The sequence below is a fragment of the Chrysemys picta genome, chromosome 13 (genome assembly GCF_011386835.1).
Source record: "Chrysemys picta bellii isolate R12L10 chromosome 13, ASM1138683v2, whole genome shotgun sequence".
NCBI lineage: Eukaryota > Metazoa > Chordata > Testudines > Emydidae > Chrysemys > Chrysemys picta.
The window spans coordinates 34,300,633-34,320,495 of NC_088803.1; the positions used below are offsets into that span (position 1 = coordinate 34,300,633).

Here is a 19,863-nt window from a genome sequence, read left to right on the forward strand (position 1 = left end):
GCACACACACCAAATATGGCCAGACCCAAGGAACTGCAAATTGCAATGGGCAGTGAGAAAAACACCAGAATCAAATCCATGCCCTCTCACTAAGGACTGGGGTGCAGCAGGGTACGACTCAGCAACCGCTTAGGGAACCAAGCAAGCAGATGATCTGTCATACGATGTATCCTAGCCTCGCCCTAACTTTTGGTCCCAAATAGAACAGCAATTCACCCTCTGAGTCATGCAGGTCCATTGAGTCAATCCCAGTGCTCATGGATGAATTCATATCCAATTGTGGAACACCACATGGCAACATGTGACAAAACTCAGTCACACAGACCCATCAAAAGTTACAGCGGCAATTCTCTCTCTCAGGTGCCTGGCTGGCTGGTTCTTGCTCACATGCTCAGTGTCTACCTGATGGCCATATGTGGGGTCAGGAAGGAATTTCCCCCCAGGTCAGACTGGCAGTGACCTTTGGGGCGGGGTTCACCCTCCTGTGCAGTTTGTGGTGAGGGTCATTTGCCAGGATTATCTGGCTATATCTCACTTAATCATTTCCCTGCCATTGCAGGGACATCAAGCACTGGTGCACCTTGATCCCTCCTATTCTCTGCCTGTGGCACATCATAGTCTAGTCTCCTGTGGGCTGTAATGCTTTGGTCTCATTTCTGTTGTTGGGTTCAGTGTGCAAGAAGAGACCGGCTGTCTTCTCAGTGTTCCAAGCTTCAGCTGAGGGAATGGGATGATCCTGTGCTTAAGGCAGAGGACAAGGAGGCAGAACCTCTAGGTTCTTTTCCTGTCTCTGCCACTGACTTGCTGGGTGACCTTGGGCAAGTCCCACAGCCTAAAATTTTAAAACTTGGGTGTCTAAATTTAGGAACCTCAATCCACATTTAGGCACTCAAGCAAGTGGCCTAATTTTCACAGATCCTGAGCAAATTCTGCCCTTAGTTGCAGCTGTGAAACCCACATTGATACACACACACACACACACAAACAAAGGAATCACTCCACCTCCCCCAGAGCTGCAGCCTCTCTGCAATGGAACACAGCAGTTGTTTAACAGCTCACAGCAACACTACCCAACAATCTTAAAGACAGCAAATGAAAAATGCCACTCTACCGAGTAGACGCTGCAGGGGGAATTCAGGTTGAATCTTTACCTCTGATGCTGCCATTCAAAGTGATTTCACACCATTCTCTAAATCCTTGTGACTTGCTGATTTCTGCAGGTTTGGTATATGACAAATCTATACAACTCTGATTTACAGACATTTTGCAGGGGCTCAATAAATGTGAAACACAACAGCACCAAATGAAAAATGTTATCTACAGTAAAACCTTTTAGTTCTGCAGAGCTGGTAGTAAGTGGTGGCATTCCCATTTTGCAAACTTTCCCTGGAAACATTCCATTTGCATGTGATCTATTAATTGTAGAAGAAACATGCACACTCCTCCATTGCGTCCTCATTTCCCTACAACAGGCCAAGGATGGGTCGTTTAAATGTGGCAAAATTCAACTCTCTCTCAAATCTGAAAACAATTTAAGATAGAGACTCATGTTAAAATTGCTGCTTTCTTAAAAGATAAAAACCTCAAAAGTATTTAGATTCCTCTCTTCCATTGATTTAAATGAGCCCTAATGTTTTCTAGAGATCCAGTTTCTTACGCATCTTAGACCCCAGCGTTTTCCACTCTAGACCATATAAACCAGTGAGTCTCAATCTTTTCCATATTGTGTCCCCAGAGATGAGCAGATGTTTCTCAGAACTGTCCCTCAACATATGACCCAAAATAACATTTATTATTATTATTATTCTTTATCATTTGTGTTACCTTAGCACCCCAGAGCCCTAGTCATGGACCAGAACCCCATGGCACTAGGTGCTGCACAAAACACAGAACAAAAAGACAGTCCCTGCCCCAGTGAGCTTACAGTCTAAGACAAGAGACAACAAACAGATACAAACAGACTGACGGGGGTGTACAAGGTGTAACTACTGGGGTTACTCTGTACCCAAGCCCCTAGGATGCCAGTAGCGTATCCAGTGGACCATGTCTCTGATGCAGGTGCTTCAGCAGCTAGCCTTGTAGGCGCTAATCCTGATGGGTCCCAACAACCACTCAAATACATAGCCAAGGGAATGGATTTGCTAGGGCTGGCAAGAAAGGGAAAGCTCCAAATACCCTAGGTAGAGAGGCATAAACAGTTAGTGTTCAACGTGAGCCATAGCAGTCCAGTCGAGAGCCAGAGCTCTGCAGGCCTAGTGCTTGGGATGCTCTCCGTAGCTCAGTCTCTATTCAGGCAAATAAGCATTTTCAGGTTTCCCAGCCAGGCTCCATTAGTGTGTCTCCCTGGGACCCTTCTGTGCAAGCTCCCTACCCAGCTACTACTGCTTCCCCATCAGTCCCACACATACCTGCACCCAGCAGGGATGTCTGGCACTCATAGCCTGTTCCACTTGCAGCTCTGTCCCCAGTTCCTGGGTTTCCCTCCAGTTCCCTGCTGCCACTGCCCCACAGAGCTCAGCCACCTCCTACTTCCGGACCTTTCTGCTTACATAGTCAGTGGAAGGGGAAATGCAATGAAGCGGGGACTGATGGGAAATATAGGAGGAAGAGGATGGACACTGGGGAATGGGCTGATGGGTGTTGTAGCCCCTTGCTTTGCAGATCCATCACAAAGGAAACAATGAGACAATATTGGTCCGCATGCCATGCAGTGGTCTCAGCACACCAGCAGACTACGCATTGTCAGGTTTTTTTGTATGTATCACAGAGGAGGAGAATTTTAAGGAGCATTTGTAGCAATCCAGGCTGTGTAAGAACTCCAGCATACAGTCTGTGACAAGGCTGTTGGCTAATTGGCCACATAGGATCAGAAACAAATCACACCACACACACAGTGTGCAGTACAACATTCATTCATTATTACTAGACAGTATTTCTGAGTGCCCAGAAGTATGTCAGGCACTTTATAGGTACAAAAAGACATGGACTAACATTTTCAAAAGTTTACATGGTCAGGAATTTTCTGACAAAACAGTTTTTCCATCAGAAAATGCCAGTTCAGTGAACCTGAAACTTTTGGATGGACTAGAAAGAGAGGCACACACCAAAGCAGCCAGTAGCCCACCTGGGATGTGGAAGATGCACGTTCTGATCTGCAGCAGGGGCTTGAACCTGGGTTTTCCACACGAGTGCCCAAACCACCAGGCTCTTGGCTCTTCTGCAATCTCTCTCTCTCACTCTCTCTCTCTCGTTCTGTTTTTCTGCAAAAAATTTCAAAAGGTCTCCGTTTTGTCCTGATTTAGAACACGAACATTTCTTTGAAAGCTCAAAAATTTTGGTGGAATGGGAAAACTGTCCAGTCTTGTGTACACTTAAAAAGTTTGCCAGCCCCTTCTAGTGCAGAAGCAGCTTATACCAGCAATAAAGTCCTTTTGCCGGTATAATTTATTCCAGCTCCTAGACAAAAGTAAGATACCCCAACAAAAGAATTTTTTTGCCAGAATAACTGTGTCTACACTGGGGTTTTGCTAACATAGCTATGTAGGTGTGGCGTGTTTATTTGGCCAGCAAAGCTATTAAGTATAGGCCAAGTCTAAGTGACTGAGGACCCTAAATCCCATTTTCAAAGGTGACAGACACACATGGGCTTGTTGTCACAGCAAAATTAACTCATATTATAACTTGAGTGCTGTCCCTAACTCGAGTCCTGTCCATACACAAAAAACCCCTAACGCAAATGTGATGATGCTTTTCACCCAAGTTGGCCTTGTCCAAGAGGGGTTTCAGGCTGAAGGTCGAATGAGCACAACTCGTCAGCTGCTAACATGACCACTCAGCAGTGAAGATGCAGGCTAGGCCACTTGAGTGCCCCTACCTCTCCAGCACCTTCTACAATTCCCCTCACATGCCCAGAAAGGACAGACAGGTTCGCCCACCATTTACTAGGAAAGAATTCATAGAGCAGCTCAGCTTACGGCAGCTTACTCTGGGAACTGCCCTCAGAAATTCTAGAGAGAGACACACGAGTGAATACAGTGCCAGCGCAGACACAGCAACTCAAGTGTTATTTGGCTGTGTGTGGCCACACTCGCTCAAACTTGAGAGGAGTAACTCAAGCATAGATAACTCAAGACATACAGAGGAGATTAAGTCTCACTGAGAGTCAACAGGAATTGGAATCCTAAATGCCTAAGTTACTTTTGAAAATGGACTTGAGTTCCTAAATCAGGTGCTTTTGAAGATTTTAATACATGGTCTCTGAACCAGAGAGTTTAAAGTCTAAGGCCCGATCCTGCCAACACTTGCGCACCTGCCTAACTTTAAGCACATGAGCAGCTCCATTGGCTTCAATGAGACTACTCATGTGAGTAAAGTTAAACCCATGCACTCATGCTGGTAAGTAACAATGATGAACTTGCTTCTTGTTGCAGTTAGGGCTGTCCAGTGTGCCTGTCGGAGGTCGCCTGCCTCTGCAACACCAGGTACTGGACACAGTTTTAGCAGGGTATCCTCCAGGGGCGTACCTGGGGAGGGGTGGCACTGGTAGTGTAGCCCCAATATCAGGTCAGAGCGAGGCAAGGGCCGGAGCTGTTGTGGCAGCACAGGGCATTCACATGGATGGCCCTGCCCTCACTCTGATTCCCCACAAGGAGTCATAGGGTGAGGGGATCAGTCCTGTGGCCTACTCTGTAATAGAGTGGAGCCAGCCCTGTCCCTACCCTGGTAGAACAATGCAGGGAATCCCTACAACGGAACTCCATGTTTAGTTTTCCTCCTCCTCACAGTCTTGCTGAGGGAGGGAGTAATCCAGTCCATTGTTTGTAAATGGCTTTGGCAGCTTCAGGTGGATGGTGCTACCTAAATACAATGTTCCAGAGAAAGAGAGACACTCCAAGGCCCCTAATAATATGCTCTAGGGGGTGTAAAATCCTTCTCAAACCTACATTAGAGGATTTTGGCTCAGAAACTCTAGTGTGATCCAGCGTCACACCGCTAAGTCAATGCAGCTACACCAGCTGAGGATCTGGCCCATCATCTGAGGAACTGAAAAGATTTACCCTCCTTTCCCTTTAATGGCTCTGAGGTCCCTTTCCAGAGAGAGTTTCTAATTCTTGTTTTCACTCCTTATATGTGTGGGTTTTTTGGGTGGATAAGGGAGGGATAATGCTTATTTTTTTAGGTAATCCATTCCTCCAGGCTTTGGTCTGGTTTGAAATAAAGGACTATCCAAGCAAACCAGAAAGAAGATATTAAAGAACCCTACTAAAGCCCGATAAATACATTTACAAAGGTTTATAGGTGGAACCATTACAGGTTCAAATGAAATTTACTCCTTCTGTGCATCACAAAAAATTGCTAATAACGTTTTTCCCCTCCTCTCCCCCGCCCCAAAAGAGACATGTTTGATGCTAAAGGTATTGCAGTCGCTTTAAGGAACTGGCACATCAAACATCATTTGGGAAATTTCAAAGGGTTGTTTCAGCAGTCTCACTTTCTGCCATTTTTCCCCCGTCAACCCCCACCCCTTTTAATTTTTTAGTTCCTGATGAAGTTTCAGTTACTGCTGAAGTCAGTTCTTGTGTTCTTGGCTATCAAAGAGCATTGCAACATCAACGTCAGAGTTAAACTAAAAAAAAAAGCATCCCTTTTACTTTGGAGATCAGAAAGTCATATAAAAAGGATGCTGATTTGTGGAATAAAGGGTGGGATTCCCTGCTGAGACGATAGGCATCTTCTGACTTAACTGAGTTAAGATTTGAATACATTTGGCCCAGACAAGGGGAGGAAAAAATCCATTAGTTTCGAGAAAAGCCTCACACAGTTTCAAAAGGAAATATGTTAATACCAAAAAAAAAAAAAAAAAAATTGTATGTATGTTCCAGAGGCAGGAGTTTAATACTACCAGCCAGAAGCAAATAAAGAAATTAAATTACACGACTAGCAGAGAGACGCATCTTGTACAGCCAAGGCATGCACTGGGAAATGTTAAACTCCTCTAGTAGCTCTGCCAGGTAGAAATTTCTTTGGGTAAAATATACCTACCTACAGCCATGGCAGCTGCAAAAATAACAGGGCATTGGTAACCTGCCACAAGATGTGCACAGTGCACAATTCAGCCCCTATGTTTGGCAGAATCTAGATTTCAGTCTTACCCCATCAAATTCACCACTAGGCAGAGCCTTCTTTGGGACATAAGTGGTACATTTGTCTTCTGCTGCCCCTCTGAATTTCACTCCACAATGAAGTGAACCCACTCAAGACCCTGTGCAACATTTAAGCCCTTCACACCCAGCTTAAGTAGTGCAGAAGGCCTTGTATGACCCCTCTGCACTGAGGCAAATTCCACCCTTTTATGCAAAAATCTGGATATAAGAGGATGTTTGGACCAAATAATGGACTGGGTAAATCTAATGGCCATAGAAGTTGGGAGGCAGTATGGACTTGTGGACAGCATACAGGCTTAGGACTAACACCTGGGCTCTGTTCCTGGCTCTGTCACTGACCTGCTGGGTGTCCTTGAGCAAGTCACTTCACCACTCTGTGACTCAGTTTTCCCACCTGTACAGCAGGGATAATGATACGTCTTTTGTAAAGTGCCAGTTCTACTATGTGCTACATAACTCTACATAAGATCTAGCTATAATTAGATAGAAAGACTCTAATTGACCTCAGTGGAAGACAGACCAGGCCCATTATAAAAGAGAGAAAGGAAAGCTGACATTCGCTAAGTATCAGTATTGTTATATATTAATCAACAACTTGGATTAAAAGTTCTTTTGAGGACAGGAACAGGGCAAAGTGCCTAGCATTACAAACTCCCAATCCCTGTCTACTACTAATAATAACGTGCTTAATGGAGTAGATCAGATTTATGCTTTGGGGGGATTGATAGGTTGTAAACTGTTTGGGGCAGAGACTGTCATTTTCCCTCTTCTACAAGTGCCTCTAAGAAGGCCAAGCGCACCATCCTTCCAGACTCCCATTGCAGTTAAAGCAAGACCATGCCCAATAAGAAACCAAGAGACACTTTCCACCGCAGAAATGCAGATGGGGAACCTCAGTGAAGTTTAAACAACACTGGATCATATCATCAGATTATTTCCATTATCTCACAATTCGCTGAATCAATGGGGTTTTCGCCCTCCATTAAAAAGATATTGCCAAAGGGCCCTATTTTCAAGTAACTCCAACTGACCTCAGTTGGAATTACTCATATCCTGCATAGGTATTATCAAAACTAAGATGTTTAGGTTAAAAAAAATCAGTATAAACAATCTGTGGAGACAGACACGCAGCTCTGAGGCAAAACACCAATTGACTTCTGTCAGTGCTGATTCCCCACTCTGGCACTGCGAGTGCAGAAGGTGGGGGCCTGCAAGGATTCTAAAAATTAATACTGCCCGCTCCAGGCTTGTATTAAACTTCCAAGGTTACAGCTTCTCTCTGACCTTGGATGAGTAGATGCTGCCACCACCCAAGTGCAAAACCCCTTTTTAGAACTCAGGAAGGCACACTTGGGAATTCCTTCCTGTGGGGTACCCTCAAGCCCCTTCACCCCTTTGCCCCCTCCGGGGTAGAGCTGAGAAAGAAAACAAAGGAAATCAGCTGTTGCCACCAGCTAATTAAACAACATGTACAAAAACCTCTTAGGAGACAAAATCCAATACTGTTCTTAAAAAAGGTAAATTTTATTAAAAACAAAGAGAGAAAATACATTGAAAACTCAGGCTAGTGCTAGAGTTAAAAAAAACCACTTACAATAATTAAGCATCAAGAATAACCTTTTTAAGGTCCAGCTTAAAGGTTACAAGCAAAACAAAAGAATTTGGGGTTAGCACAGAGGAGTTCACAAGCCATAAAGAAATAAACGGAGATAAACCTAATCGCATCTTCCTAGACATTTCCTGATCTACTTACATATCTGGGTTTCAAATGAGTAGTTTCTAGGTATGATTTGATGATTTTTCATACCTGGCACAAGCTCTTACAGCATAGCTGCAGCTCTGTCTCCGCTTCTCCCCAAGAACAACAGACAGACAAAGGGGAAGTTTTTTCCCCAATTTTAAAAAGTTCTAGCCTTCCCATTGGCTCTTTTGGTCAGGCGCCCACTCCCTTCGTTTTACCTCTGCAGGGAGACATTTTAACCCTTTATAGGTAAAGCAAGTACAGAACTACTACTAAGAGGGATATTATAGCTAACTGGCTGGGCGCCCATAAAAGGGAGCTACCACCCCCCTTTCATTTAACACAACTTCAAAGTGAGTTTTGCTTGAATAAGGAGTACAGTACTGGGCAGTTGGGTTCAGACTTACATTTTCCCCTTGCATGTTGAAACTCAGACACAACAGTGTTGTGCTGACACATGCACAATAAAGTGAAAGTGAATAAGGCATGGTCTATGCTTAAAAATTAGATCAACCTAGCTACGTCACTCAGGGCTGGGGAAAATGTTGCATCCTGAGTGCCCAGGATAGGTTGACTTAATTCCCAATGTAGCCACGGTAAGGTCGATGGAAGAATTCTTCTGTTGACCTAGCTATTGCCTCTCAGAAAGATGGACTAACTCCATTGATGGAAAAAGCCTTCCACCAATATAGGTCTATGGCTACAGCATCACAGCTGCACAGCACATATTCTAAAGTTGAGTGAAAAATTCTGCAGATCTGATTAATTCAGGGCTGGTCTACACGACAAAGTTAGGTCAGCTTAACTATGTAGCTCAGGGCTGTGAAAAATGTCACGCCTTGTGCGATGTAATTAAGCCAACCTAAGCCCCAGTATAGACACTGCTAGGTCCACAGAAGAATTCTTCCATCTACCTAGCTGCCAGCTCTCAAAGAGGTAGATTTACTAGAGTAATGGAAGAACCCCTTCTGTCGCTATAGTAAGAGTCTAGACCAGGGATCGGCAACCTTTGGCCCACGGCCCGCCATGCCAATGGGGGCTGCGGGAAGCAATGCGGGCCGAGGAATGTGCTGGCCACCACTTCCCGCCGCCCCCATTGGCCTGGAGCGGCGAACCGTGGCCAGTGGGAGCCACGATCGGCTGAACTTGTGGACGCGGCAGGTAAACAAACTGGCCCAGCCCGCCATCGTAACCGCATGCCACAGGTTGCTGATCCCTGGTCTAAACCACAGTGGTGCCCCTGTGCCATTGCGGTGTTTCTAGGGTAGACATACCCTAAGCCTCCTTTTCTTGCTTTTGGAATGGCCTCAAAAAGATCTCAGTTTCCTCCTATGTATTGTTTGAATTTATTCAATGCATTATTTTTACCTTTTATTTTTTGGATCAATTGTAATTATATAAAGAATCACTTTTCCCACCACTGAAATGAAGCCACCTCTGGTGCACAGCAATGGCAGCTGTTAAAGAGCACTAGCAACACCATGGTAGATTTTAGAAGAGCAAGGAAGAACATTGTAACCAATTGAGGCCCCAGCAGGAATGCTAGAGAAGCTGAATGTAATTTCCTAAACAGGAATTTTGACAGGACACCAAGATTACTGCCCCCTAACTGTGCAAAAAATGTCATGTAATCTTAAATGACCACTGTAGATCTCAGTGGGGAAGGAGGTGCCCTGTTTTTATGTCACATCTAAAAGTTTTGTTCTTCTCTCTTGCAGAGATATTTCATCTCCCAATGTGCATGAAATCCACTGAAAGGGTTTGCAAAGTACAGCAAAAATATATACCTCCCCTTGCAACCCTGGACCAGGAGCACCAGGTGCCTGGCATGGATGTGAGAAGTTTGGAGGAAAGGTCCGGGCCAGACATGGAGGTGGGAGATCTTGCAGGGGTGGCAGGCTGTAATGTGGAGTTGTCAAAAGAGTAGCGCAGTATTAAATCCTTTTGATTGTCCTTCTGCTGAGAGAAGAGATGATATCTCATCATTAATGGACTTGAATTAATATAAATTAGTTGAACATCTCGTTGCCGCTTCTGTTCAGGCAGAGAAAAGGGGTTTATTGGGGAGGTGAAACCAACGATCCCTTTCACCTCACATTCACTCTGCCATCTATAAAGATGCTGCTGACCTCGCACTCTTGTCTCTCCTCCCCTTCCCAGCCCCCCTCCCCTCCCAGTCAGCACCTGGGAACTGTAAAATAAAATGATTATGTGACACACTGGGATTATGGTGCCTGTCCACATCACAGACCTCTAATGACCCTAACAGGAGTGTCAGGTGACCTCTAAATCTGCACTGGGGAGATTGGAGGTCACTAGGGTGACTTGAACCTCTGCCATCCTGCAGCCACAGCCACACTGCTTAGTGCTGATAGCTTACACTCAGAACAACAGGGAAACCTCCTTAGAGGCACGGGCTGGGCTATAGCGCAATTTCATCTCCTTCTCTTTACACCTCACTTTCCTTTTCTTCTTCCGTTTGATCTGTGGGTTGCTTTCCTTCCCCACACCCTTTTGCACAGAGACAAGAGAGAAATTCTCATGCTCTCTTTGAATTTACGAATGAGCAGATTTCAGATCTGAATTAACAACAACATGTATTCTGATGGCGTGCACATTTGAAAATAGTGTAAAATAAGGTTTATTCCAAAGAACTTCCCAATTCGCGCGCTCTCTCTCTCTATATATATATAAATAAATAAATAAATATAATCTCACACACACACACACACACACACACAGAGAGAGAGAGAGATGTCTAGGTAAATTTTGAGAGGGGCAGGGTTATTTTTACAAAGCAGGCAAATATTCTCTAAGGTGGGCATAAGCTTTATAATATCTTTTGAAAAGGGTTGAATATTCTACATGGGGGTGGGGTGGCATATGCAAAAAGTATTATTACAGGGGTGCATGGTTCATTTGTCAAAACTGTATATTAAACAGGCAGAACATTACAATATACATTGTGTGAACACACAAAAACTATGTTAAAAAGCACATTATTAATGTTGTGCAGGCAACCTTAATTCTGGCACTTCCTAAATTTTGAGTGCTTGACTTTGCAACCTTAGTAATGTTATTTTAACTCTGTGTGTGGTATGTTGTGGTACTGTCACTTTAAAATTAGTCATGCGTAATCACTAGGGGGCCTCCAGTTGTGAGGGGTCTCTCCCATAATGCAGGCACAATGAGGGTCTGCACGCTCCTAGTCTGTAGGAGCCATCTTGTTATGTATCTAATAAAGAGAATAGTGGTTTCAGCCTTATATCCCTGGTCTCACTCTGAAGTACAGAGGCTGCAACATACTCCCAAGGAAGACACCCTCAGCTGTCTGACCATTCTAGAAAGCATGACCGTGGTTGCCTGTAATTGCATACATTTTTAAAAAAGGAAACTGGAAAAAACAAATTCCACAGCATGACTGAGAGCTTTAGATTCACCACACGGCCCTCTGCGACTTCAGCTAAGAGAGTGACTGATAGCAGTAGTAGGTTGTCTTCTTCTATGTGAATCAGCACTAGAGGGACATGGGATGCTTTACCAGAGGGTCTCACAAATTGAGGAATGGTGAGTTACATTCCAGGCTCTGGAGTAGAGTGTGTGCTAATGGGCATAGTCTTCTGCCCATTCTCCCCAAGCATGACCCCTTCTACCCCAGCCACTCCAAACTGTCCCAGTCTCATCTTTTCCCTACCCATGGCTCCTCGGCCCACTGCCCTACTCTTCACCTACTGAGCATGTCCGAACTACATTTTTCAAAGTTTTATAACTTGATCACACTTGTTCATATATTCACAAGGACAGGAAACGGCACATCCTAGACCCAAAGGCCACACGCCGTTCCAAATCTCAAGACCCTGCTCCAAAGCATCAGCACACAGAGCTTTTCAAAGAAAAGGTTGCCAGAATTTTAGAGGTGGACAAAACAAAATATTTTCCCTAGCTTTGTTCTTCCCTAACTTCAAAACTATTTTGGCTGGAATTTTCAGAAAAATTCAGCTTGAGAGTGACACCTGCACCGAAAATTTCAAATCGAAAGCTTAAATGTTGTCAAACTCATAAGCAACTGAAAACAGGGTCTTATAATGGGAAGTGTCAGACAACCTTAATAACAGGCAATTATTGAGACACAGCACGAATTCTGACCGAGGTATTCTCTGCTGAGCATTAGTACCCACGTTATGGCCCTTTTGCACCACCTGAGCCATGCGTATAGAATCTGGCCCTGCAACATCAAATAGCTTCTGGCCTCTGTAAACGAAGATTCAAATACTACCATATGGAGTTGCATCACCCGACCATTGTGTGTGCATGGGCACTCCAAGCCACTTCACATTCAGATCATAGGGTCCGTGCCGTCTCCTGTGTCTTGTACAGCACCGAGCACTCTGTTGGCACAGAACAAGTAATAAAATAAAGACAATGATGACGAATGGCTGGGAGAAGTACTGAACTGCCTCACTCCTGTATTAAGGGTGAAATTCACACCTCATAGAGTGCCAGCACAAGGCCTTCGGCACCATTTCACGTCCGCGGTGGACTGCAGAATCAGGGACTCCTCTGCACCTCTATTTACCATGAAAAGGATCTCTAAGCTGGTAATAGGGGAGGCCCAGAACAGGATGCCTGCAATACATTCTTACATGACTCCACTACCTCCACCACACAGTGCAAGTGGTACAGTGTGCTGCGGATGCTACTCCAGTCCACAGGTTCAAGAGTTGTCTGAGGAGGGAAAGATGGTACTGCAGCCTCACGCCCTGGCTCTAGGTTTAGAAGAGGGTGGTTTTCAGCTCCCAGACCCCACTTCACCTGCATAGTGCCCTTTTACCCATGCTTCCTGGAGGAGATACAGTGTTGCCAAATCTGGCACTTTTATTATGAGTCTTGGGATATTTGGTGTTATTCTTCAAGCCCCAGCTACTGCAGTCAAATTATTTGTGAGAATCACAGTTTAACTGGAAAAAAAATATTTTTCTTGACCTGATAGTTGCAGAGAAAAGCCTAAAATCATGACCTGAGTGCATCTTACAGGCTCAAAATGCAAAGAAAAAGAATTCCAAACACATTGTTTCTAAGTCTCCTGGGGTGTTTAGCCAATCTCATTATTCTGGGGGCTGCTTCACGATTTCAGAATGCTTGTGGCTGGCGGTACTGTGAATTTTACCCTGAGAAATCAGTAGCAAATTTACCTGTGACCACTCACAATCACCTCACATACCCCGCAGCAGCCTTAACTCAGGCAAGGATAAAAAAACCCATTCCCATATTTCCTTCTTTTCTCTGTTTGTGCCGCACCCCTCCCTCTCATCCTATTGCAGGGCTTTCGGGTACCAGCTGCACTGGTGCTTTGGCAAATGCCAGCTGAATTGATTGAATTCAAACTGAAGTACTCTGGTCATTGTCTCCCGCTGCAAGGCTAGGAGCTGGGGACAGCCAGCCATGGGAAACTCTGGCTGAAGTGAAAAACTAGGCCCTGGGAGACCAATACTATGTGGAGAGCTCTTACTTCCAGTCTCAGTTACAAATGCAGTCATTGGAAGCTGAGAACACAAGCCCCCACCTGTACCACGAGGCTGATGGATAGACACCACTGTAGATATGAGAGAGAGAAGGAAGAAGGGGTTTGCTTTCGCTGTTGATCCGACTGAAAAAAAAAATTCAAATGAACTAATTTCTTGTTCTAAGACCCTTTTTCCCCTTTGCAGCTGCTTCTGATACAAAGGCAGAACCTTATCTCCCTGTTGCACTGATCCAATACTACAAACCACTGCCTTGTTGTAATGCGCAGAATGTTTGGCATCTGAGAGCAGCCTACGAAGAGAGAAAGGAGGAGTCACATTTTCTTCCAGTTTCAGCCCTGCTTTTTTTCCTCTCCTCCTTGCGTTTGCTGGTAGCTCGTATGCCTCCTAACACCTTCCTCCCAGAAACTTCTGTCACTTAGCCGAATAGGTCATCTGGGGGTCTGTGGCAAAAAGGAAATGCACCTTTCCCTCCTCCTGTCCACTGAACATGTTCCATAACCCCAGGGTCTATATGTAACTCGCTGGTCAATCGATGTTATGGGGGAGGAGGGATAGCTCAGTGGTTTAAGCATTGGCTTGCTAAACCCAGGGTTGTAAGTTCAATCCTTGAGGGGGCCATTTGGGGATTTAGTTGGGGTTGGTCCTGCTTTGAGCAGGGGGTTGGACTAGATGACCTCCAGAGGTCCCTTCTAACCCTGATATTCTATGATACGCATCCCCCTCCCAAAGAGTGACAGACTCCAGTCAGCAAAGTAGGCTCTTAGCTCAAGCTGTAGAGATCCATGCTTTTAGCTCTAGTGGTCACCAGCCCAATCCCCAGTCTATCTAACGTACTTATAAGGCCCCCATTATTATAACATCTGAGCACCTTGCAATCTTGAATATATTTATCCTCACAACACCCCTGTGCTAATATCCCTATTTTACATATGGGGTGCCAGTCCTGCCAACTTCAACTGTTCACAAATCATGAATATGGACCCCAAAATCATAAGATTTTTTTAATCTTATGATTTTTATCCTAAAGGTTAGAAATTTGCTTTATTTAAAACAAACACTGAGGTTCACATGTAGTATCATCCATCTGCATCGGCCTTAAAAATCACAAGAGGTGACCATGCTAAGGCATTGAGGTATTAAGTGATTTAATCGTGGTCACACATGAAGTTTGTGGCAGAGCAGGGAATCAATCTTCTGTGTCTAATGGCTAATGTACTAACCACTGGAAGACCTTTCCTTATTAAAAAGTGTAGTGGGTAGGAAGGGACCATCCCATATGCACGCAGTCTTTCAAGGTACTGAGTGTGTGTTGACTCACTGGGACTACTATGAAGTCCATGGCAATGGAGGGCACTCAGCATGTCTCAGGAAATGCTGAGCACTAGAGCTGGGCAGAGAAAGGATTCAATTTTGCAGAGGATTTTGATATTTCAAAATCTGGTCCCATTCTGATTCAAAGTGCAACTAAAGATTTTTAAATTCTCCGTGAAAAGCCATGGAGCCCTGCCTCTGGGGCAGTCCACCTGGCAGGCGGTGTTGGAGCCGCAGACCCCGGAAGCACTGCGAGCTCAGCCTGGTTACTGGAGAGTCTGCCAAGAAGCCAGGAAATGAGCTAGCAGGAAACTAGGTTTTGAATCCTGCCAGGGTTCTGTTAGAACTTTGTTGAAATCGAACCACCTCCACAATGTTGATAAATCGATAAATTCTGATGAAAAACTATTTTGCCCGAATTTTTCCAACCAGCTGTAATCAGCCCCTTGCACTAGCATGTTCCTGAGTACAGATGTCCGATACACAGGTGACAAGGACCTTTCAGACTCCCTTCTGGAAACCACTTATCTATTAAAAATAATTCTTACCATCTGAAATTCTCCTTAAATGCTATAGCTGTGGAGAATAGGGAGAGAGAGAAAATGAGAATTAGCCAACTTCAGACAACTGCTTGCTCCCACCCGCTCTTCCACACTGCACAAGCCTGGAACTTGCTCTCAAATTGGGATGGAGCCTGCTTATGCTTAATAAGGCCACAGAAGTGAAGACGCTGCATCTGTAATGTTTCTGTCAAAGCAAATGAGGTCATTAACAGACGAGTTCAGTGATGGAATTGTCTCTCACAGTATTTATTATATGGTCCTTTTCCTGACACCTCCCACTGAGAGAATATTAAATATTTAATGCACACCAAGGCTCCGCTCATTTTTCATCCCCACTTCAGCATTCAAGTCGGCTCCAATCTGCTGCTAGCTACAAAGTCGACTGGACAATGGACCATAATGAATTAACCCTTTGGCGGGCGCGGTAGCATTTACAGAATTGCAGAAAGACTAGGTGCTTTATCATGTCTGACTTGTGCTCGGGCTCTAGAATTCAATTCTCAATTTATTAAAACAAGGAGGGGGGATAATTTGGAAAACATGCTAGGGGAAACAAAGCAAAAAATAAAGCAGGGGGAGATGAAAATGTTAGCCTGCCAAGGTGACAGAGGCTTATTTATTTATTATTTCTTGAGACATCGTCTCCAAAAATTAGGGTCCCTGCTGTGAAAATTAAACCAGTGTTTAGAAAGCCAGAACATCAGCTAGTCCTGCAAACAAAATACGGGAAGAAAGGAAAAGCTTGTGCAAAGGGAGACCCGACTGGTCACAGAAGATGCTGAAAGCAGAGACACTCCGATGGACTTTCTCAGGGATGGAGGTTCCCAGGCAGAGGACTGGATTCTCCACTGTTTTGGACCCTGTGTTATTTGCCCCTGGGCAAAGTAGGTGAAAGGCAATTGTAAAATATTAATGCACTGATTCAATTGAGATGTACATCCATTTTGCCCGGTACACAAAGTACAAGGCTGTAAAGAACCAGGCCCAGGGTCCTTAGACTCAGAAGGCCCTGCCTTAGCCTGATCTAGGAGTTCTAAATACTATGGAGATCGTTTCACTATATGGCTGAGTTTTCAAAAGAGTCTAAAAGCATTTTTGAAAGTCCAACCCTGGGTGCCCAAGTGTCCTAGGAGCACAAGTCCCATTGACTGTCAATAAGGCTTCGGCTCCCGCATCACTTAGGTACAGTACTTGCGAATATTCCATCCCCAAAGCTTCAACAGTTCCATCGGAGTTGGATGGCTAAACTCTAATAGGCTCCTTTGGAAATCCCAACCAAGATGTTTAGAGTAGACCAAACTTCCAGACAGGGCACAAGGCCAGCCCAGTCAGTGCATTTTCTTTTGTGAAACTCCATCTAGCTGGTTCTAGAGGCTAAGAGATACCCACCATGAGTCAAGCCATGTATGTATGTCCATGACAAGGGAATGTTTAAACAACAGGTATCCGGACTAGTGACAGCTGTGAACATCTCCTAGGTAACCATGTAAGGAAGTAAGATATTCTAAAGTCGTATGGCCCAGATTATTCCCTGGGTGAGGGACTCAGGCAAAGGAAATCTTGTGTGGATCCCTCACAGATATGCCCCCATATCATCCCACCAGAGCAGCAGGGTTTGCCCCACTACAGAAAAACACTAGGCCACCCCAAATCTGGCAGATCCCATGGAATCTGCAGGGAAGCCTTGTGCCTCCAAATTCCCAGCAGAGCCCCTGGCTCCACCTCCCTGGCAGCACAGCTCCATGAGAGCCACAGTACCAAGAAATCTCCCTGGTCACAGGTCCTCCCAGAGATCACAAGTAGGGGCTCCACAGGGCTGCTGAAGAAGGGAATGGTATGCAGGATGATGAATCCATAAACAGAGAGTCTGTCCTGATCTCTAGCCACCAGTTCCACCCTTAAGCACTGTCAAGAGGAGGAGAAGTTTACAATCTGAATATTTCCAGCCCAATGACTTTGTTTTTTTACTTTTCCCAGACCATTTTACCATCACAACCTCTGGAATCATAGGCTGCAGAGTTGTTATAGCGGTACTAATCCAGGTAAGTACAGAATAGACAGCCATACAGCTTTCTCCCATAAAACTGTTAGGCAAATCCAACCCTTACACACTACACTAGCAAAGGAGATACACTGCTACATTGCCCCTTGATTCAGGCTCATAGTCTACCACTTGCTTATCTCGTTAACCCTCTCTGTCACTTTCACTAGGTTCCAAGAAATATGATTCCCACCCACATGATGTGAAATCAGCCTGTGTTCATTTGACCTTTTTAATGTTTTGTAATTTGATTGAGTGACTATTCCCATATTTCTTTGTCAGTAGCCCAGTAACCTGAAAGGAAGAAGTGGAAGAGACAGCCAGTTAAAATACACAATACAGCAAGTGGGAAATAGTGGGGCCTCGGAATCCTGGGATGACTGAAATCTACAGTCTCACAAACGTGGATCAGCCTAACTGTGCTTTTGGGGTCTTTCTGAAATAATCTAACAATCTTGCCTAGTGGCTGGAGTAGGGAGCTGAATCACCACTAAGAGAAGAGAAGAGAAGAGATCTGAACCCAAGATTCTAAGGCCTAGTCTACACTTAACAGTTTTACTGGTGTAACTATATCAGTGAAGGGGTAATTTGCTGGGTCCTTCAACAAGTCTTAATGTTTATGTGCCTCTGTTTCCCCATCTGCAAAATGGGGATAATAAGCTTAATACTGTTTTAAACTGCTTTCAAACCCCCAGATGACAGGTACTCTAGAAGGACAAAATATGATTAGACGCTTTTAATTAAGAAAAAAAATAAAAGACATTCCCTGAAAGCACTAGTTTTCTGCTGTAAACCCCACAAAACCACCACATCAGTGTAGGAACAAACCAAAGGAATCAGCATTCACTACCACTATAGTCTCTTTGTGCAAGAACACCAGTGAAATGGAACAGACTGCCGAGAAACAGTTTTTGATATGAAATTGTTTCTCTCATTACACTCATGGGGGCTTACGTATGGAGCTGAGGTTAACAATACAGCCCGTGCTTCCAGCACTCACAAAAGGAAACAGTAGCCAGTTGTTTGGTCTGGTTTGTGTGATCCTAGCTGCAGCCCCCTTTGTTTTTACTTCCCTTCAGCAAACCTCTCCCGGGAGCTTGACCCCTGCCCATCACAGAGAGTTGCTTATAAAGGCCAGCAAAAACTGCAGCAGTTCGTGTTTTCAAATATTCATCTTTTTCTAAGGTTGTTGGGAGGTTTTCTGCTACTTAGTCCAGAGCTTTGGCTTTTTTCATTACCCAGACAGTTTGCAATATAGTTTCATCATAATTATCCCTTTTCAGCTTCTGCCAAAGTGATTGGCTGTAGAGCTGTAGCAGCATAGAGTAGTCTAAAATTAAAGCTGACTTGGGTCTCTTATTTACATAACTTTTGCCATTTTTGCTCTGATCAATCCATGAATTTGAATGCATCCCACAGCTGCTGGGAGAAAATAGGGTTTAAAAGGTGTCATAGGCTGCTCCAGTGGTGTAGCACTAAGCCCAACATGCGGTCACATATGGGATTGTAGAAGTGCAGACTCACCCCTGTGGCACCTCCTGCTGGTCATCCATGGGAATTAGCTCAATCCAGCCCAGAGCACCCTCTGCATGCCAGTGATCCACCTGTCCTCTGGCCCTATGTCCCTCCCTGGACCCCAGTGCCCCTTTAACTGGGGTGCTGCCCCCTGGCAGTACCCCACCAATCTGGGTCTCCCCTCCCTGGGGAACCCCCAACCCACTATCCCTCAGTTTTGGCTACTGCCCAGTCTCCATCTAGCCCCATTCACTAGGGCAGACTGCAGTATCAGCCACTCATCATAGGCAAAGGGGGTTGGACCTACTGCCTTTGCCTACCCCGTGGGCTGCCCCCTGCAACTCCCACTACCTCTTAGCCTTATACTAAGCCACAGCCTGGGGCATTCCAGGCAGGAGCTCCCCAGCCTTTCCCTAGCCCTGCTCTACTCAGGTACCCCATGTCTAGCTCCCTGCAGCCAGGTCCTTCTCCCTCTACAGGCAGAGGGAGACTGTTTGCTCCTGGCTTCCCTGGCCTTTTTATACAGGCCAGCTGTGGCCTGATTAGGGTGTGGCCCAGCTGCAGCCGCTTCCCCAGTTAGCCCAGTTTTTAGAGCTACAGCTTTCAAGCCCTCCCAGGTAACTTTTTAAACCCTGCTACAGGGATCAGAATTTGCACTGCACTCGGGGCTGAAAATGCTGATAAGGCAGTATGCTCCAATCCTAGGGAATAGGGAGAGCATAAGCTTTGTATCCTCTCTAGTGAGCCCTTCTGGTTGATACAGGGAGAAGCATAGCTGTCCTCCAAAGGAAGTCACATCCATCCTTGATCCTCACGTGGAAAATTACCCAGCCTCGGTGATTTGGGTCTTTGTCGATGGGAGGGAAAATAAGGACACCTCTACTCCCTCCCCTCACCAAAATATATAACAGCTACTGATGCACACTTTATTTTGAAAATAAAACATAAGCCATAAACTAACCCAACAAAACTAAGCTTTAGGATGGCTGCAGGTGCAAGAGGG

The 19,863-nt window shown here is 45.1% G+C and overlaps 1 long non-coding RNA gene across 1 annotated transcript; it reads right to left on the bottom strand.

The window, feature by feature from the left end:
* Positions 1–1,057: 1,057 nt before the first annotated feature.
* On the bottom strand, positions 1,058–19,335 carry LOC135975099 (uncharacterized). The gene is made up of 3 exons (XR_010592134.1): positions 18,870–19,335; positions 3,125–3,260; positions 1,058–1,521 (listed from the first exon to the last, which is right to left on the bottom strand). It is a non-coding gene; the product is annotated as an uncharacterized LOC135975099 (long non-coding RNA).
* Between the last annotated feature and the right edge of the window lie 528 nt (positions 19,336–19,863).